Source organism: Notothenia rossii, assembly GCF_949606895.1.
Source record: "Notothenia rossii genome assembly, chromosome: 4".
NCBI lineage: Eukaryota > Metazoa > Chordata > Actinopteri > Perciformes > Nototheniidae > Notothenia > Notothenia rossii.
The window spans coordinates 85086681-85103368 of record NC_136902.1 but is presented as its reverse complement, the minus strand read 5'-3'; the positions used below and the strand labels follow the sequence as shown (position 1 = coordinate 85103368).

The 16688-nt window shown below is 40.1% G+C and overlaps 1 long non-coding RNA gene across 1 annotated transcript in view; it reads right to left on the bottom strand.

The window, feature by feature from the left end:
* Nucleotides 1-598: 598 nt before the first annotated feature.
* LOC307035904 overlaps nucleotides 599-16688 on the bottom strand; it is a 34017-nt gene continuing 17927 nt past the window's right edge. The window contains exons 3-4 of the long non-coding RNA XR_013807234.1: nucleotides 5309-5469; nucleotides 599-1302 (exon numbers count right to left, since the gene is read on the bottom strand). This is a non-coding gene — a long non-coding RNA (uncharacterized lncRNA). The remainder of the gene's footprint in view (nucleotides 1303-5308; nucleotides 5470-16688) is intronic.

The following is a 16688-nucleotide window of genomic DNA, read 5'->3' as shown; positions in this document are numbered from 1 at the left end:
GCGGAAATGGATTCTCGTGTGAGAGAGGGTTAACTACATTTTCTCTTACAACTTAATGTGTATCTCCCCGGAGCTAATGTGTATCAATACATCAGAAAGCCAGATGGCAGGGAGTCATTGAGGGAATAGAGTTACTGACAGGCAGAACAGCTCTTAAGACAGATAGCGAGAGAGGCAGAAGCGGAGGCAACACAATGAAAGTCCATGTAAATAATTAAACACCCCATGACCTACACAGAAATAACAACAGAAATCTTTGTACGGTATGTGGTGAATGATATCATTACCAAACATAGAACATCAGAATCAGAATACTTTATTTATCTGGAGAGTTGGGTTTCATGACAGAACAAGATCAAATCTAATTTCATAAAATGTTCATGTAAACGTTAGAAGTTAAATTAAATAAAAATGTATTTTAATTTAATCAGATTTATCTTATATTATATTGTAATTGATAGGTTATCAAGTAGTAAAATATTGTAATGAGTTATATTTATTAAATCATTACAATATTTTACTCTGCATGGAAGTATATGTACATTATTTTTCTTTTACGTTTAAAATCAAACATGAATATGAACTATTCACACGGGGGGGATATTTTCCTAAGTTTCACTGTCTTTGAGGACTATTAATTGTCATTGATTTACATTTTGTTATTATTTATCTCTTTGTATTTTACAAGTTAGCCTAGCTTGCTAACATCAGAATCAGAACATTAGCTAGTAATTAAAAAATATTTCTTACACTACTATTACTATTATTACTTCTATACACCAGCAGAATTACCTGCAGACTCAGCACTGTGTTTCTAGCTAGTATTATTCTTCTCTCTTTAACAGGGCAAGTTGTTGTGATGGAAATAACCAGAGACTGCTTTGAATTCAATTGAGCTCATAGTAATGGATAATCATGTAACCCCAGCACTGGAATTATTCTGTTTCCACCCGCTACACGAATAGCTGACATGACCAGGACGAGTCACAGAGCAGCATACGGAGAGCTCAATCACAGATGGGACTGACAGCAACATCTACAGTATTGAGAGGCAGATGAAGCCATGCCACATTGTAGTCGAGGCATAGTGGGATGAAGCATCTCCTGCTGTCACAATGGAACATTTCCAGTGTGTTGATGCCTGTTCTGTGCAGTCCACTCACTCTGCAGTACAGCACAGATTCTTTCTAAAAATACTTGATATTTACAAGGAAGCAAAGTAAACAGAGCCTGTGTGTTTCCACTGGGACGGGGGAGCCTAATCCCTGGACATCTGCTTGTGAGGCATCCTCAGAGATGGGCCTGTGGAGAACAAAGGTAGGCCTTTTATTTTGGTCAGCGCCTCACTTGAGAGAATGACGAACAACGTCCTGCGTGGAAAATAAGAGCCTGTCTGGCCGATGGCAGTGAAAGCAATTACAGAGAACAAGGAGACCCGGCAGGCATGGCATCTCTCATGATACTGTTTCATAAAAAATAAAGTCATGCCTTGTAGTTATTTGAATCCAGGAAAGGGACTACTTCCAAAACATGAGGGCAACTAAGTATGACTTTGTCTCTGTCTTTAACACGCACAGCACAGCAAAGAAATAACAAAGAGGCTGAGAAAAGACAGAGCGTTGCACGCCACAGCGTTCCTTCACACGATGTGACACTGGGCTCCGTTAACATGGCAGGTTATGTGACAGGAACCAAAACTTAAAGCCTGAAACCGGAGAGCCAGAAATGTTCTGTTTACACATACAGAAAGTCCTGGTTCTCCTTAGTGTAAACTCCAACGTTTAGTCTTGATTATATGTTACATTGTGTCATATGGGCAGTTCAGTCTGAGTGAGCCTGGTGAGTTTCAGCACTTCTTCAATTGCTGGAATAAAGAATAAACAAGACCAGATTTGCTTAATGGGGTGTGAGGATAATGGGATGAAATGCAATTTGTTTGATTCTATATTAACAATAATAACATTTTGTCAGCTGATCAATCAGTTTTATTTGTCAGATTGCAAGTAACTAATGGGTTAACACCATTTATCAAGTCAATTTGACCTTTTTCAGTGGCTGACACTAGTAATTATGCTTTTCATCAGATAATCAGCAAACTGTAGCAAATCACATTTTTATATTAATCTTTGCAACCTTGACATTAACCCTGTCTACATTCTTCCACAGTCGATTAACAGGGATTTAGCATTCCCTCATACCTCCAGTCATTTTTCTGTTTACTTGATGTTGCGAGCCAAACTACACATTTACCGTGGAACCGCGCCAACTGTTCAAGGCTATGGTGGTGTGTACACAACACTCATCTCACACTAAGGACGAAGAGCGGTAAGAAAAAAGGAATATTTTGTTTTCAATCTAACATTCGTCTTGTTATGAAAATCATCCCTCATCGCAAAAAATATTAATGTCTTTTAATCCCAATGGAGAAAAAAACGTGTGTGTTGTCACTCACAAAAAGTAATATCATGTTTTATGACAAACGCATCGAAAATGATCCATTGCAGTCCGGGCAGTATACATAACACACAAAGGATCCAAGGATAACATAAGTACTCCAAGTCAACACCTTAATAGAACAACAGTAGGACCTATGTACTCATAGGTGTAAACTTCCCATTAGCTTGTTTGTTCTTTTGTTTACTTCGTTAATATTGATTGAATACAACCATAGCTGGCAGAAATGCACCAAAAATGTTGGAATTAATGGGACAGTCAAACCTGTTGCCCATCAAGACATGATGTGGGATGGGATGTTAAGAAATCCCATTCACATTCACAAAATTGCACTTTTATGAGAATAACACACTATAATACGGGGATAATGATGCATTAAATGTTCCTTATCATTCAAAGCCATTTCCGCTCCTAGCAGTTGCCGTAACTTCACCCTTTTTCTAACACTGATTCTTTTACGTGAATATTAGAAACCATACTTGTCTACAACTTGATTTCAGCCCAACATGCATCACACTATCCTGTTCATTATAATATATGTGTATGTATTTGTGTATGGTGAGGAGCTCATGCATTATTCAAGTCATGTGATTGTTAGGGTGCTTAAGGTGAGAATAGGAGTTTGCAGCGAGTCGTGAGGCAGCAGATGAGATTGCTGATACTGGCAGGATATCACAGGGCAGGTTGGGTGAGCGAGCGCCCGCATAAATAAATGCAAATGTTGGCAAAGTGCCCACAGAGGGAGCTAGCATCGATCAGCAGGGGCAAGCTTTGAGTTCCTGCCCAGGTAGAGAGAGAATTCTTCATTTTTTTTTTAAACATGCGCCAGGAAATCATCAATATGAGTCATGCTGACCCGTGGGGAGGGAAAGAGTACATTGCTTAGGTCTAACACGAAAACAGCACTTACCATTTCGTTTTTACTTTCCACCCTTCTCTTTTTGAGGCAACAGTGTTGAAATACGGTTAATGTGTTTTCCACTATGCCTGTAATTGAGCCGGTTACCTTATGGTGAGAAACAAGCGAAACCCCAAGCAGGGCAAGAGTAAAGTGAACCTCATAATTGGAGTTGAAACTCACGTTATGCTGTTGGGCACATACTGTAGATTGCGCGCTGTTATGATACAGTACATGCCTCTCTGATAGGACTCTTGCTTCTAAGAGTATCAGCAGGGATAAGTAGAAGATCAGCGATTTCCCACCACAAACAATCTGCATTTAGCTCAGCCAAAAGCTAGTCAAAGACCACAATCCCAGTAGCAACCCATTTTCACTACTCATTTAGGGCAAATAGGGACCTTTTAGCACCCACACAGGCAGGGTTCGAGTTATGTGGGAGCCAATGGGGTCTGAGCTCCCACGGACGCAGTGAAATCATCTGTGGGGGTCGCTAATACATTACCAACAACCATTATTTTAATCACAAATAATGCATGTGTCAATGTAATGAGTATTTTTTACGTTAACGAGGAAAATAGGCTAAAAGAAAAACGTGTTTTCCAAAATAACTAGGCATTCTCTTAAATGACAATATGCCTGCACTTCACTTCCAAGGTGCGCAATACATTGTTGCGCAATAGATGCCTGTGAGTGTGCTGCGCGAGCCGAGATGATTTGTTATGTGGTGTGCGTAGTTGAACCTTTTCCTATTTAACTTAGTTTGTAGAAAGTAGAGGGCTGCTGCTGCTGTGTGTGTGTGTGTGTGTGTGTGTGTGTGTGTGTGCGTGTGTGCACGTTAGTTTTAAAGACTCAGTTTATAACTTGAACCCTGCACACAGGTGAGAAAATGACAGCATTACTTACGGGTTGAATGTACTTGTGAACTGCCACCATTATAGAGCATCATTTATTAAGTGCCACTTTATAGGCCCTTACCAACTGGAATCTAATGGACTCGGTAATCAAAAAGGGCTGTTACCGCATTTAAGTGCAGAAAAAGAGGGTTGTATTCTGCATGTGTTTTACATAACTGACCATCAGCTCAATAACCTGATAAGGGCCAAATAAACTGATTTCCAAATAAGATAATCTGATGTTGCCCTCTGCAAGTGACCGCAACAAAGAGGGGTGTGATCAGGTCAGATTCTTTATGGCTGATTACTTCTCACAAAGCACTATTTCCTGCTGGTCTCATGTGTATTAAAGGAGACAAGAAGCTCTCTCATAGGATCCCTGTCTCTCTCCATCCATCCCTCAGCAGCCTCTGAGGGATGATGGAACGGGTGTTGGAGATCCAGGATACTTTTTTTTAAGGTTATTCTCAGGACTGGGTATTTGGGGACTTAAAGACTACACCTGTCAACAGAGGTGCCAGCAATCATCGACTTGCAAGAAATAAAATATGATAGGTGCATGGCTTAATATTGGGTGGTTTTCCCATAGTGGGTGCAGTTTGGGGAACATGTCCAGACGGTTACTAATGACCCTGTCTACCACCAGCTCTGCCTAAGGGAAGTGAAGAAATGGTGTGGTCAGATGGTCCATCTAGAAAAAAAGGGGGAAGTACAGAAAATAATCGAAGTGCAAAGAAGTGCGGAGTTGCCCTCCCCTGCAGCATTGACTATGCTGTGTTTCCACACTGCGATTAAAACAATCTGGTAACTGACTGTCTTTGTCTGATTGTCCGACCATGAATTATTAATCGGCACAACATGTCCCTTAAGCCGTGGCACAGGCATATTCTCCTGTTTTGAAGGTCCATCTTTTTCTCTGACTCTTACATAGCGGTCTACAGAAATCTTAGTTTTATTTTTTAGCAAAGACCGGACAATATTCTTGGATATGATCCCCTTTGACGTCCTGAGTTTTTTGGTGTGTGTGTTTGTGTGTCCGGCCCATTAGACGGGCACTTACAGCACCAGTGGTTTCCATTAGGCCCGCGGATCCGCTCTCTCTGTCTTCACTGTTGATTTGCTGGGACTGCCTAGCATGCAGTTGTCACTCATTACACCAAAGTCCGTCCAATAGAGCGTGTCAGGTTGGCTGCAGAACATCGGCTTGTCATTTCCCTCCAACTGGAGAACGAGAAAGAGAAAGACAGGGAAAGGAGAAGGGGGGGAATGAGTGGCATAGACAGAAAATGTATCCTGTCGCATCATGAACACGACCGCAGATGTGACCAAATCCCTCCAAAACACGATGACAATGTGCCTAATGTTTAACTGAAGCTGTTAGAACAAAACCAGGATCTACATGAAAGAGATGGAGCTCTGAATTAAATGGCAAGTGGATGTGACAGAGCTATCATGAGAAAGAAAGAGCAACCGAGCATAAGGCTTATATCTGATTTAATCAGAAGTGATATGGGAGCAATCCCCAAGTTAGGTCTAAGAAACAGAAATGCAGTTGGCAAGAAAAGCAGAACCAAGTCATCATTCACTGACCCTGCCCTGAGGAGCACACTTAGGCAGTATGTAGAATAATGCTCTGACTCAGCATCCAGGCATAATGCAAAGGGCAAACGCCATATTATAATAGTAAATTACTCCGTACTCAGTTGATCAGGCTATGAGTTAATGATTAAACAAGGGGGTTATTGTGGGGGCATTTTTATGGCGGATTGTGTAATGCTATCCTGAGGTCATTTTGTGTCATGTAAGAGTCCATGTTGCTTTAAAATAACACAACATAACCACATTAAAGGTGACCTATCATGCAAAATGCACTTTTGTACGTCCTTTATAAATGAATATGTGTCCCCGGTGTTCCAGGGAACTCACCAAGTGTCAGAAAACACAACCCTCTCTATTTTCCTCCATAGCCAAATCTCTTAAAAAGGGGCTGCAACGGATCTGATACAGACTGATCCAGATTTGAACACTTCTATGACGTCACAGAAGTGGCGCTACGGCTATTGGGCCAACTCCACCAATCAGGAGGAGACAGCCATGGACATTGCCGTTGGAAAGCGCTGGAGACGCTGTAGTACATATGCCAGGCCTGTAGATGGTGCTGTTCTCACAGAATCAGCCCATGCAAAGACAGTGTTCAATTGAGCGAAATGAGGAATGGCTAAAATGCATGATCTGTTTGGTATTTTGAAAAATAAAAAGTATAAATATACCTTATATAGGTATGGCCCTACAATATATTATTAAAATATAGCATGATAGGTCCACTTTAAATCATCTTTGGAATAGTATGTTTTTCACATTGCTTTGTACATGTGTAGGCGTATCAGAGGTGGCCACTTAGCAAGTCCAACAAACATGTTTAGGCATCTTTGTGGAATGAAACATTAATGAATTACTTAGCAGATCCTTTAATATACAGTTGACCCACAACTACTACACGTATGTATCTGCAAAAGATTTGACCTAACTTTGCCGGTTCTAAGAATCATGGACAACGAAAACACCACAACAAATGAACAGCTCAGACTTACCACAGATGGATGAATCCACCGCATTTATAAAAAAGTTGAGACAACTTTATTTGACCAGGGTTTGTAGCAAACGGTAACGCCTCCTCGATTTAGCCATCTCGTGTGTATAAGCTTATAGTAATGAGTGCGAGAAAGTGCAAAGAAAAAAAGCAGATGCGGAGCTGGTCTGAAATTTGAGTTAATTAACTAACGTACATTTAAAAGAAAAAAGACTAACAAACAAACAAAAAGCAGAATTTGGTGCCAAACAAAAGCTTCTTACTGCTGGTGATGACATCATTCCAAGATCATTCGTACAAATATATAGTTTGGTTTGTGCATTTAAACAGTATACAAGTCTGTTATACAATGATCAAAACAATCCACCTACAAATGGGTTGAGTGATCTGTTTAGAGGCACTGTCCTCCCTCTGCAGCATCACCATTTTCCCCACTTGCATAAATCATGCTTATGTCCCATAATGCAATCAAAAGCTTAATGGCAAACACGACCCAGCAGCACAATGCTGATGCAGGACATTCTTCTTTCTGCCATAAGTGGACACGTAAATAAGTGAGTTAGGGTAATCAGGGAGTAGTATGGGTGTGTGTACAGTATGTGTGTATTTGTCTACAACGTCAGCCAGGTATCGATCACATCCACAGTTCTCAGAGCACGTTGGGGAACCTGCCTGGGGGTTTGACAGCTGTCCTTGTCGGCCCTATTCCTCTTGCTTTGTCTTTCATGCTTCTGTTTTCCTCTCAGGGGCTCAGTACCCCAGGGGGGATGCTCATGTGACAGGTGTCCCAGTCGATCCGAGAAAGCACAGACAACTACAGAGGTGAAAAAGAAAGACACCAGCTCCGTCTTTTAATATGTCGCCTGTGACCTGTGCCCAAAGTCAGGCTTGCACGCTTCGGCACAGAAAACAATTGCCTTCAGACGCCCAATCTAAAAGGTGTGCTCATACGACTGGATTGAGGTCAGGTGAGAGGCGCCCGCTGTGTTTGAAGAATCCTTCGAGTAGCTAGATCAGCAGCTGCGTGGCACACTGATGGAGGAGAAGTAATCACTATTCAGTATACGCAAAGGCTCTTTATTATAGGGATACACTGCAATGATGGAAGGCAGTCTTGCGTGAAATTGAAGAACTGACATACTGTGTTTTCATCCGCTTTTTTATTTGTCAGCTTTGCGCAGTTCAATAACAAGTCGAGCCAGTCACTCACTCAAGTCGCCGTGTTATTGTTTTGCTCTTTCTCTCTCTCATGCTTAACTTTTTCCTTATCGTCGCACTAAATGGGGCGGCCGATTGAAGCGTCAGCAACATACTTTCCTGACACCTGAAAAGTTGTCTGCGTCTGGAAGGCTGAATTCCCGTGATTGAGGGAGAGAGACCTTCCTTTGACATGCTACACAACATATGTCCAGGAGAATGGGTGATAAAGGGGTTTTGGGAAAGGACTGTCAGCAGAAATGAATATCAGCACGAGAGGACACAACACAGGCGGCGGTTCAGTGGTTCAACACGTCCTGGCAGTTATTCACAACGACAACTTTTCAAACAGAGCTTTGCGTGACTTTTATCGCAGGAATAATGCATTCGTCTGAACCACATCTTTCTGGGTTATGAAGGATATTCCAGGCTTGTGTCAAACGTGTTATTCCGGTTCTCACGTTAATGTATTCGTCTGTCCTTGTGTTATGGGTCTCTATTCATAGAATTCCAAATCAGATTTAGATTTTTTTCCGAACTCAACAATTGCATTACTCATTTCACTCCAAATGCAAAACAAGGCAGTTATGTAACTTTCAAACTTTTTTTATTGCCCACCTTTAAAGAGGACCTTTTATATTAATGTTGTTGTTTCACATTTCCTATAGTGTGTTATATAGGTGTTTGTGCATGTAAACAGTCTGAACAGGCTTAAATCTGAAAGAACCCCACAGAGGGAGTTTCTCTCACACACACTCCCCCCCTGCCTAAAACCTCCATTATAGTCATTTGTTTTCTTCTGGAACATAGTGACATCACTGTGTAACACTCACGCTCTTATTGGCTAGCGCTCCAACACATCGTACGTGATCGGCTAAGGAGTGAGACATCTCTAAGCGGTTGCCCAATCACAACAGAGCCGGCCAGTTAACCAATCAGAGGAGACTGGGCTCTGGTTTCAGACAGAGGGTGAACACGTATTTTCAATCAAGACCTTTTTGAACATTAAAGCATGTAAACATGTCACAGTAGAGGCACTAAGTACATATATGAACCTGTAAATGGGTATGTTCTCTTCAAACATGTTATACTTAGTAGCAACAGTTTAGGGCTTGAGGTCTTGTAACCTTGTAACACTTGTAACCGTCACAGCAAAATGTTTATTTCTTTTAAATAACTGCAATGTTTTGCCCTACTGATGAAAGTATGTATTCAGTTCAATGCCACGATTATTCAACTACTTTGCTCATAACTTTAACTTCATAATTTCCCTGTGCTCTCTTCAACCAGCCTTTCATGCAGTCATTGGAGGAGTTGTTGGCACAGATGCACATGGAGCTATTATGGATTTGACAGACTCTAAAGCAAGTGTTTGATGTCCTTCAATCCTACTGAGCTCCTGCATTGTCTCCCTGGTACTGTAATGGGGGATTTACTGAGAAAAATTATTCTTCATTTGGAATAAAAGAACACCTGTGTTTTCTGCCGGGGCAGTTTGGTGTTCCACTTAAAGTATTAACTACTTTGTTGGAAGTGATTGACATCCTTAGTTCAATATTCACTGCTCATTTATTATTTGAAAGAGTACAAAAGTTTAGTATTACTAGAATTCTATTAGAGTTATTTTCTTTTGAGTTACAGCGTGTTGTTAAAACACATGATTGATTGATTGACTGATTGATACATTTTAAGTAAAATAAATAATTACAAAACACATTTTTTTTACAGTGCATAGTCAAGTAAGAGAAATCAAAAACAAAAAATGACATTTACAACAACAACAACAACAACAACAACAACAACAACAACAACAACAACAGCATTATCAACATAAACAGTCCCACATATAGTGTTCGAAAAGGAGTGAGAAGAAGTATAATTGATTTAATCTCACCAGCTTGTCCCTAAATGATTTATTTATAATCTATAATCTGCAATAATTATCATTATTATTGTTATTATTATTATTATTATTATTATGAATCTGCTTTACCTGTTGATTGACATATATACAGTACATATACACATATGTACATACACACATACATACATATATGCGTATACATAAACACACCTACATACTCACACATTTACACATCCGTACACATAGTCAAACACCTTCCCCATCCCTGTACCTCGAGAAAATTATTTCTCTGTATTTCCTCTTGAACTGGTTAATGTCTGGACATCGCTTTAGCTCCACATTCACTTCAACAATGTAAATTTAAACAAAAAAACAACAATTTTCTTTACAAAACCACTTATATTTGGTTGTTTTTGGCAACAGAATGGTGGTTTGTGTAGTAAACCATTATGATCTGCCTTAAAAAGAACTGTGTTTGTCACCTTTTTTTACTGTTACTGATGAAAATGTAAATAAATATGGACATTTAATTTCCTCCACTTCGGCAGCGAGACCTCTGTAAACTGTTATGGAAAAAACATATTTGTGATATGTCAAAGCGTAATCCAGAAGAAAAATAGAGTTCCGTCAAAAAATAATAATACCTGCTTTATAATCTCACACATGGCAATAATAGATAATTCTGACGTTCATTTTAGGATTGTACCATTGTTTATTAAATAATAATAATAATAATCATGTTGGCCTAAACCGGTCCATGTTTTGTATTAAACCTGGAGAGTGAGATTGAATGTTATACAACAAGAACTATATTTCCTCCCCATGTCTTTTGTCCTGCTCTGCAGAACACTAAACAGACATTTCTTATTTAGTTTCATCTTCCTTTCTCTTCCTTTCTCTGTTTTCTGTCAAACTAGTCTCTCTTCCACTCCGGCGGATCCCACCAGGCCTCCTGTCCCTTCACTGCACTCTCTACAGCGCGTCTGACCAGCTCTCACCAGACACTTCCTTTCCTCTAGCTGAGCCCATTCTTCTGTATCCTGTCCTCAATTCTACCATCCATTAAAAAAACACAGATCCCCAAGGTTTATGAATAGATGCTTTTGATGTTCTCTCACCTATCCCATTTTATGACTAAATTCTACAGAATATGAAGTGGTGCAGAAGAGAAAGTATGCTTTGCTTCAAACTTTATTGTTATTATTAGCCTACATGTCCCAATGTTGGAGATTCCTTTTACAGGTATATAAGCATATTTAATAGAAGCCAGGTTCTATGGATTTCCATCCAAAACCACTAATATGAACATTTTCAAATAATGCACCGGCAATAACAGGAATCATTTTAGTCATGTCCTCCCTGGTGAAACTGTATTGGAGGTAGCAGTAGACAAATAACTCTGAGATACACTTATTAAACAAAGCTATGTTAGATTCCACAACTCAAGCAGCAAGTCAATATCAAATACCAACCATGTTTGATAATGACGGTCCCACACTGTGATGAGACCCTGCCTGTGTTCTGACAACTCTCTCAAACTCATTATGCATTCAATGGGAATTCACTACATCTGTATGTGGTCTAAAGTTCTTTATTCCTTGACCCGAACAAATAGTTGCGTTCGAGCATGGAGATTGGAAGTGTGAGTTCAGTCAACATTTATATACATGAGTCTTAAGAACTACGACAAGTCCTTCAAAAGTGAAGTAGGCTTTTTAACTCGCTCCATGTCTGCTAGTGTTTTTATTTCTGTTGTCAAACTTCTTCATTACGAATATCTGAAATAGTAAAAAAAAGTATTTCACTAGAGCCTATGCACAGAAACATAGTGTAGTAAAGCATAGCACCACTCGTCACTTATAAATCAATCAGATGTAAGTTATTAGCTTCTTAAACATAAAGGGAAGGCAGTACCCACTTTAAAATGCAGAAATAATAACACTTCAAAATATGTTAAAATAAAACTCTAGGCCTTTAGATTTCAACTTCTGACACTTTTCCATCACAACTTTGCGTGTGTCTTATATTAACCAAGCTAACTCTGTTGTTGCCATGGTGTTACAGCTTCACAGTTTGAAGTTAACCTCTGCGATTTGCAATTTTAAGAAGATTTATTCAATATTTCTTGGAGCCTCTTTTAAAGATGCAGCACTGAAAGCAGTGTGAATCAAACACAGCTTCTAATACAGAGTATAAGACCGACTTCTTCTCAGATCTCCCTGAAGGAAACATCTAAGAGGTTTCACAGAGAAATAGAGGAGGAAGAAGAAGAAGAAAGCAAATCCAAGGGGGAAGAGCTCTTACCACCCAACCACAGCTGTGGCGGGTGGGTGAGTGGGCAGAGTGAGGGGTAAAAGCTATGGGTAATAGTACAGAAAGTGTGGGTCACATTGCATGATGGGAGGTGGAAACTGGGTGTATGGAGAATGAAAAGCCCGAACACTGTTATAGTTGACTATCTGCGCGTGCAAGATGCGATGTGACAGCTGAGCAGGGCTGTGAGGGCAGAGATGAATTCACAAATGGTAGCCCTAGGGATCAGTGGGTTGCGGGGGAAGGAGGTGGGAAGCGGTGTGAGGGTGACGGTGCATGCTGGGAAGGGAGGGTCGGGGTTATCATGGCTCACGAGGGTAAACTATCTGCAGAGCGGCCAGGATTCTTCTTCATCCCCTCTGCCATTTGTTGTGATGTCCAAATAATGCTGTGTGATCGAACATTTTATTTGTTACAATTCTATGATGGAACCCGGGAAAGGGAAAGATATGTGGTTGTGTGGAGCCTTTATAACACAAGGTAACATTCAAGGTCAACTAAATCGTTTTTTCCCTGGTTATCTTAAACTTATAACTGAAATACAGATATAAAGAATAAAGAAGAGTAAGTCATTAATCATGAAAACATTACAAACCAAAGTAAATGTATACTGCCAAAAAGGTGAAGGCTGAAATCCTAAGAAGAATAGGGAGGGATGAAACCCTCTTTAATGGTCACACATGCAGAGCACACAGCAAACACAGTGACATTTGGCCTCTGCATTTAACCCATCCTAGTACCAGGAGTCTAGTACTAGGAGCAGTGGGCAGCTATTGTACAGCGCCCGGGGAGCAATGGGAGTGGGAGTGGGGGGGGGGGAAGGGGGGTGCCTGGTGCCTTGCTCAAGGGGAACCATGGCAGGGCAGGAGGTGCACTGGGACCTCTCCAAGTAGCAGTCCACACTCCATATTTTAGGTCTGGTCGGGGACTTGAACCGGCGACCCTACAGCTTCCAGTCCAAGCCGAGTAAGAAAACAGAAAATACATGTATATCATATATACGCAAAAAGTCCCAAACTAACACATTCAACACCTTAGTTTTGATACCTCAGTTTAATATTCAATATTCATTGTGTTTGTAAATATTGTTTTAAAAATTAAGTAAAATATTAAGTTGAATTTCCCTCTCAAAAAATATTCCCAGATGAACTCCTTTCATTGTATATCTTTGTTTTTGAAGACATTAACTTTTTTCTTATTTTTTACTGATCTCATTTTGAACAACTGGAAGCATCTTATTTTTTTACATGTGGAGAGCACACGTTTTTAAAATGATATGTTGGTAATATATTCGTACCTAAAGCCAATCCTCCACATTTTCAAAATTAGGCTTTTCACTTTTTGAAAATTAGAGGTTTATATTAAAACCACTTTCGTCTGTAAGATAAATAGAAAACTAGAGCCATCAGCTGGTTAGCTTTGCCCATCATAAAGGCTGGTAACAGTGAAATAGCAAACCACAATTCATTACTGCATCTCTAAAGGTTAATAATTGTTCAATCTTGAGTCTTCCCTGGTTGTCTGGCATTCTATCAGTGATGATAAGACTCAGGAAGGAAGTCAAGAAACACTCTGGAGCATAACACCCTGTTAAAAACACAAATTGGCGTGGTAGAAATAATTGGTTAATTAGGTAATTGACCTTCACCCAGGAGATCACTGTTGATGGCCTGTGTAAAACAGGAAGTCATGGTTCATTCATTTTAATTTACGTCTGAATCTCTACGTACATACTTCTATTAGGCCCCGTTTGATTAACCTCAACAAGAAGAGTGTTGCCTTGAATTAACCAAGTAGTTTTATTTTGTCTCACTGAAACATATTTGAGAATACAGTTTAGTTTGAGCATGTTCTTCTGTAGGAGACAGGGTTGCAAGGTTGTCCTGATGCACAAATGGAAAATAATCATGTCTCCTGATTTGTCACCCTGATGATTCAAAAGGCTTTCAGTATTTCCACGGGGAATCGCAGCAAACACGTGTGTCCAAAGCTCCGTCCATGTGCTCTTCTAACAGGACACGGCACATCACACTGACAAAGACATGTAGTGACCTTTAAATATGTCAGGGTTCTAAAGCTGTTAATTGAACGTGTTGTTATTCTTTTTTTTCTCTCATATTCTCCTACATCAAACTTTCCCACCCATTTCTTTAACTCTCTCTCTGACACTGCCCTAAGGGTCCCTCCTTCCTTCAGGACACATTCACCAGATGCCAGGTAAGTGTGGATGCTAATTCCTGTTGGGATTTGGCTTCCAAACCTCCCTGAGCAACACAAATACAAGTCTGTATAAACACTGGGGTAATACCAGATTGCAGATGACACAAGGCTTCAATCAATCAATCAATCACTTCTCTGTAGCTACTTCAATCCCAGCCTCACACACACGCTTCTTACCAGAACGAAGCCCTTCTTTCAGCACAGGCACAATTAATCACAGATGCCACCAGAGTAACTCTGACAGCATGGAGTGGTGCAGTGATGACTTATTTTTATAGGCTGCAAGGGGTCCCTCAACAACAAGCAATGGGATTTTTTCAGAATACTGCAGGAAATAACCTCTTTGGCAAACACACATTTATGATATGTTCTATGCAGCGGGATACACTCCAAGCATCAACACCACTTTTATGAGTTCACCAGAAGTAAATAGCTCATGGTTACAACAGCTAAGTCGCTACATCGCTAAGCTAAAGACTAATGTTGAATGAGGTTAAGTGTAACTAACTAACTCGTTAGCACACTGTTTTTATATACACAGAGAAGCTTCGGACATAAGGAGTGGGTTTTCACTGACATATGTTATGTTGGGCTACAAAACCATAGATATATATAAACACTAGATGGCTCAAGGGGGAGTCGCCAGCATAGCTCACCGGCGGCCATCTTGCCACAGTCAACAACTACTGCTACAGCTGTTGTAAGGTGAGTGATCTGCACAAAAATACTCTTAACTCGCTGAAATCTTGACTGATTTACAAACGGTTTGGTTTATTATAGACTTTATTAGCATGGCTATGATACAGGAGACAACAAGACATGTCGACAAAAAAAAGTTCATGATTATAATTATAAGTATGCAGTATCATAATTACTTCTTTGATGTTTATAACAAACCAAACCGTTTGAAAATTGGTTGAAAATTGAGCAATCTACGGTTATTTCAATAGTGCACCATAGACATAATGCTATGAATGAGCGAGCTGCCTGTGGCAACATGGCCGCCATGTTGCAACGTCGGTCTCCATTGGCCAGCAGCGCGGGTGAGTTATCTAGTGTTTATATATATATCTATGTACAAATCTACATCATAAAATCATCATCATGATCATCTCTTTAGCTGTAAAGTGCTAATTCATTTAGCATTAATTCAGGACTCATGCCTGCACCAACCTATCCAGAGAGTGGGTTATGTGTGTGTGTAGTGCTGGTGAGAAGGGGGATCTTTTGAGCGAGAAAAGAAAATCCGAAAAACCATTTAACATTTTAAATAGCTGCACCATCTCCAACTCAGCCGAGCCCCATTAATTAAAAGGACATGCTCCGTTGAAGCCCAAATTAAATCTCACTCTTATTCACTGTAGGAGACGTCTGTAAGAATGATCTTCCTCCTGCTCCATGGTAAAAGCACGTAATCTGGCTGCAGACTCTATCATAATTGGATGAGGATGATTTATGCCAGGTAGAGAGAAATGATGAGGGGGGAAACTTACTCCTCCACTTCACCCCAGCACTCCTCTCTCTCACTTAAATATTCAAACTCTCTCTCACAGCTCGAGAGGATGTCATATAGTCCTCACTTACAGATTCCAGCATACTGTGAGGGTTCTCAATTATCTTGATTGACATTCTCATCGAGAGTTGCCGTCACTGTTTTGGCATGTTTGTGTAATTTCAGAGGGTTTCATTTAGCACTTGATTTGTCGAGTCGGTGCTGAGATCGGAAGCCAATTTTCAAGTGTGAATGTGATGATTGCACTTCCAAAAAAACATTTGCGATACTCTGTGAAAGAATACCATTATTGTTCTATTTACATATTCATGTTCATCATTTCTGCCCTCTGCTTGTGGGGGTTTAAAGTTACTGAATGTCTAAAAGCTAACCCATGCTGTATATAGATTTTCTGTGTGTTGATATATAGAGTTGACCTCACATTCACAACATGCTGAGCTGATGGTGCCTTCAATGAAATGTTCAGAGTGCCATAGCAATCTATGGTTGGATTGTATAGCTTATACATCATCTTCAATGAGTCTGGATCAAGTCTGACGTCACTAAAACACACATTTCAAGTAAAGTCTGAACTCTCTTTTTTTTAGAATTGAGTATGACTCAAGTTTGAGTAACCACCTAATGTTCCCGTGTGGCTGTGCAGCAGCTCAATGCCCTTTTTTCTGCGCCCTTGAACTTCTAAATTTAGATCCAACAAGAACTTGTTTTAGTGGTTTTATATGTGCGTGAGTGAGCATGTTCAT